The sequence below is a fragment of the Sceloporus undulatus genome, chromosome 4, assembly GCF_019175285.1.
Source record: "Sceloporus undulatus isolate JIND9_A2432 ecotype Alabama chromosome 4, SceUnd_v1.1, whole genome shotgun sequence".
In the NCBI taxonomy this organism is placed as follows: domain Eukaryota; kingdom Metazoa; phylum Chordata; class Lepidosauria; order Squamata; family Phrynosomatidae; genus Sceloporus; species Sceloporus undulatus.
This window is the reverse complement of record NC_056525.1, coordinates 181,808,514-181,813,726: the sequence shown is the minus strand read 5'-3', so window position 1 is coordinate 181,813,726 and position 5,213 is coordinate 181,808,514. Positions and strand designations below refer to the sequence as shown.

The window sequence follows — 5,213 nt, the reverse complement described above, 5'->3', positions numbered from 1 at the left end:
AATAATAATAATAATAATAATAATAATAATAATAATAATAATAATAATAAATTGTTTATTTGTTAACCGCTTTTCCTACGATCAAAGCGGTGTACAATATCGTTAAAAACAAACAATAAGAACAATTAAAAATTCACATCTAAAAATACATATTAAAAGAAGTAAATTAAAAAAAATTAAAAACACATTATAACATATAATAAACTATTAAAACCATGAATTACTATATATCAAAGACAATAGGGGGAGATGGTCTCAGATGGAATTGGGAGGGTAGGCTTGTAGGAAGAGATGAGTCTTTAGAGCCTTCTTAAAGGCTTCCACCGTTCCAATGAGGCGAATCTCTTTCGGTAGGGCATTCCATGGAGAAGGCGCCACTGCTGTGAATGCCCTTTGTTGTCTGATCGCCAGTCTCACCTTAGGGTAGCTGAGTAAGGATTTTCCTGTGGATCTGAGTGAGTGGGGAGGATTATGTAGGGAGAGGCGTTCCCTCAAGTAACCCGGGCCCAAGCCATTTAGGGCTTTAAAGGTGATAACCAACACTTTGTACTGGGACCGGAAACGAATTGGCAGCCAATGTAGAGATTTTAAGATAGGTGTTATATGTTCGGACCTTGATGTCAACAGCGTGATGAGTCAACATGAGTCAACAGCATGATGCAGCAGCTAAAAAAGCCAATATGATTCCAGGGTACAGCAACAGAAATATAGGTGTGTTACAGACTGCCGCTTTGGGGCGGCCTGTAGGCACTCCTTTCCCCGCCGGATTGGAGCCTCAGCTGCCAGAACCGCAGCCTCTGCGGCCCCGATCCGTCGCTTTCCAGGCCACGGGGAAGCGGCCAAAGGCCTCTTCCCTGCAGCCTGGAAAGGGGTGTCCTTGGGGCTTCAAGCCCCAAGGACACCCGGTGGCGGTGGGGAGGAGAAAGGGGCCACTCAGCCCCTTTCTCCTTTGCGTCACTGGCACAGCTGTCTAAAGTTTGCGCCAGCGATGCAAATTGTGGAAGGAGCTCTGTTTCGGAGCTTCTAGCACCGCGGAAAGGGCACTCTGTGCGCCCTCCGCCGCCCCGTTTGGAGGCACCGCGTTAGTGACATCTTCATGGCGGTCCCCATGTGGAATGGGCGCCCCCATTGTGTACATCCTGGGGACATATTAGGATTACTTTCCCTAACCCTAGTACGTCCCCAGGACGTACGTTACGCCCGTCTGTAACGGGCCATAGTGTCTAGATGAAGGGAAGTAACTATTTTGCTTTGGTCAGGCCTCACCTGTAATACTGTGTCCAGTTCTAGGCACCACAATTCAAAAAAGGATGTTGACAAGCTGGAGTATGTCCAGAGGAGGAAGGCCAAAATGGTGAACATTCTGGAAACTGCCATATGAGGAGAGACTTAGGGAACTGGGTATGTTTAGCCTGGAGAAGAGATGATTAAGAGGTGATATGATAGCCCTGTTTAAGCATCTGAAGGAGTGTTATATTGAGGATGGAGCAAACCTGTTTTCTGCTGCCCCAGAGAATAGGACATGGAACAATGGACTCAAGCTATAGGAAAAGAGATTTCATTTAAACATTAGGAGGAACTTCCTGACAGTAAGAGCAGTTTGAACACACTCCCTCGGAGAGTGGTGGAGTCTTCTTCTTTGGAGATTTTAAAGCAGAGGCTGGATGGTCATCTATTGGGAGTGCTTTGATTGTATATTCCTGCATGGCAGGGGGTTGGACTGGGTGGCCATTGTGGTCTCTTCCAACTCTATGATTCTGTGATTCTAGGATGCTACCTGAGCATTCAGGGAGCCTATTCACACTATACAATTATAGGGCTAAGGTTCCACTTTAACGGCCATGAATCCATCTTGTGGAATCCTGGGTTTCTAGTTTGTTGAGTTACTAAAGCCCTTGGGAAGAGAATTCTGAATTCCACTCCCTTAATGTCAGTCCCTGTACTCCATGGGATGGAACCATGGTCTTTAAAGTAGAATAACAGCACTATAACTGTGCAATGTGAATGTGTCCCTGATCATTGAAAGGGATTGCTAGCCATTCCAAACAGGCTTGAACTCTAGTTCTGAGATCGTTCCGGTTGTATCTGCACTGCTGAGATAATGCAGCTTGACACAGCTTTAATTTGTCATGACTCAGCTCTATAGAATTGTGGTATGTATAGATCTTTGAGATATTTAGCCTTCTCTGTCAGACAGCTCTGGTGCCACAACAAACTATGAACCCCAGTATTCCTTAGCATTGGGCCATGGCAGTTAAAGCAATGTCAGCCTGCATAATTTCTGCAGTGCAGAAGCAGCCTCCATTTCGTAACCAATCACTCTTCTATCTTATCTGCATTTAAGATGAGATTTAATTATTTATGAAGGATTTTCTATGTTCTTCAGCCACAAAAAAAAGGGAGGGGGCTTAAAGAGATCGAGATAAAAGTTTAGGTTTACAATGTAAAGAATATTGATTAGAGAAAAAGGAGAAGGGGTGGGGTGGAGGGTTAAGCAAATTGAGGAACCAGTGCAAAGGTACTGGGTTCACTTTTTAGGTAATAATGAAATGAAAAATTTCAAAGACAGGAGGAGCCAGAAGTTACTGGTCTCTACCTGAGTTTATGGAACGGCAGGACTAGCCCCAAATAATTTGCTGCTTAAGAGGAAGCATAAGATTAAACTCAGATGATATCCCATTCCATATAATGAAGAGTAACTCAAACATTGTTTTTTTGTGGGGTTTTCGGGCTATGTGGCCATGTCCTAGAAGAGTTTCTTCCTGACATTTCGCCAACATCTGTGGCTGGCATGTTCAGAGAAAGATGCCAACCACAGATGCTGGTGAAACGTCAGGAAGAAACTCTTCTAGAACATGGCCACATAACCTGAAAACCCCACAAAAAACCATGGATGCTGGCCATGAAAGCCTTCGACTTCACAAACTTGAACATTGTTGAGGAGACAGGATCCTCCCTATATCTGCTGGAAATAAGCAAGTTCAAGGGCACTTTCACGTAACAGAGTTAATACTGTGATTGCACTTTCTTATGAGAATCGTCTTGTGGAATCCTGGTGTTTGTAGTTCAAAGAGGCACTAGAGCTCTCTGGGTGACAATTCTAAAGGCCTCTCCATACACTGCCTATCCCAGGATTTCATAAGACAGGATGATGGCCATTAAAGTGCAATAACAGTGCTATTGTGTAGTCTGCAAAGGGCCTAAAGGATGCCAGTTCAGGGTGACCAGTTTTCACAACCACAAAGGAGGCACCTCAAAAATGTAGGGCATGCCAGAAAAATGTAAGACATTACAAAATAAAAGTTAAAAACACTAATATAAATGTAAATTTAGGCTTCTTAATCATGTTCTAAATGGAGGATATTTTGAAATAGCTCCTGGACAGATGGCTAAGATAACAGGCCAACAGTTCTATTCTCCAACACTTGTTGCCTTCCTTCTCTCCAGAATGAAGCAGCTGCCTCATTCAGCCTCACCAGGAAACACCTGTTTCCCTTGTGCTCTTTTGTCAGCTATAGCTTGATGTAATGGTTGGTGCCATTTGATAATAGGAGGAAGAGGAATCTGATGGAGGTGGCTTCTTGACAAATTTAATGTCACCTGGCCAACTAACCCCAATGATCAGTCCTCCTTGAGACCACTGCCACTCTCAAATACTGCTTCACAACATCAGGAACCTCCCTGAAACAAGGTGGGGAGGTGAAAAAAAGAGTGTGTGTCCTCAGCATACTAATGCCATTGCACTGCATCTCTTCAGAGGACCTTTCCCAGTGGCTTAATGCAGATGTTGAGCAACACAGGAGAAAATATTAAAATCAGCTGTTTTGTCCTCCTTGTATATGCAGTTGGCTTCAGTTTCTTGCCTCGGTGGGGATTTCAGCGAAACAATCAGGAGTTGGAATTAGTGGGATGTGTTCTTTTCTGTAATTTCTCTGATGGGATTTGATATCCCATGTTGACTATATTTTTATGCATTGATTCTGTATTAAATATTTCTTCTTATATAGTAGCTTTTTTGGGCATGGCTAGTATTTTATCAGGACCAATAAGAACAACAAAGCAATAGGTAACTTGATATTGAGGGCTATTTTGTATCCTTGTAAAATTGTAAGCTTGGACTGAGGATGGTTAAACTTTATCCTATACAGACAGGTCCAATCATTTTGTGACTATGCTGTATGCTGTGGTTCAGATTATTTGTGTTTGTATGTTTCCTGTTCTGATCCATTCTAATTCTGATTCATTGCAAAAAAGAATACATAACATCATCTTCCAAAGCATAGCTGGTGGCAAGAAATAAGGGGGCTTTGTATGGACCTCTCTTTGTCCCACCATTGTCATCAGTTGTGATAATTCTCTTCTGACACCATGGACACCATGGTCATATCAGTACTGTAATAATTTATCAACAACTTAATCTCAGTGTAAAAAATCTGTAAGGCATTTGTGTATACTGTATCAACAAAATAATTTAACAGAAGAAGATAATGAAACCATTCACAGTTACTTGTTCAAACACATATGAATTTAAACCAGTGATTTAGCTTGGTTCTTAGTGATACACTTACATAATTTTTCTAATTAATGTTCCTAACATGGATCCCACTCTCTTAGGCTTGCCATAACCTGGCGGCCCCTGTGCCATTCACGGTTTCGGGGGGGCCCTCACGGTCCGGTTTGGGCCCCCACCCGTGCCTTGTTCCCGGTTTGGGGGGTCCGCTGCGGCCATTGCCACTGCTGCTAATGCAGCTGCTGCAGTGCCGACCCACCTCCTCCTCCTCCTCCGGCTCCACCTTCCTCCTCTTCCTCGGCGGGCCGGCGGCAGAAGTGCCGCTGCCACTGCGCCCCCACTGGGAGGGCTTGCGCGCTGCCCAGGCCTCAGTAGGGGCCAGTGGCAGCGCGCGCGCATTCCTGCCCCATTCCCTCCGCGCGTGCGCGTGCCTGCCCCACTTCCCTTCCTCCCGCGCCAGGCATCCTAAGGAGGAGGAGGGGGGAGAGGAGGAGGAGGAGAAGGAAGGAGCCGGAGGAAGGGTGCCTGAAGGCCAGGGCAGAATTGGGCCACAGAAGGAGGAGGAGGAGGAACAAGAAAGCTGAGTCAGTGGCCATTAGGTCTGCCTTGGTATTTTGGGGGTTTTAAATTATTTTTTAAAATATAAAATACTTATTTTATTTATTTTTTTTAATTTTTATTATTGCTTTTTATTTTTTATTTT

General features: G+C 44.2%; 1 protein-coding gene across 1 annotated transcript in view; it reads left to right on the top strand.

Moving 5' to 3' along the window:
* The window catches only part of ZNF407 (zinc finger protein 407), a 413,131-nt gene that overhangs the window by 3,654 nt on the left and 404,264 nt on the right, over positions 1-5,213 (top strand).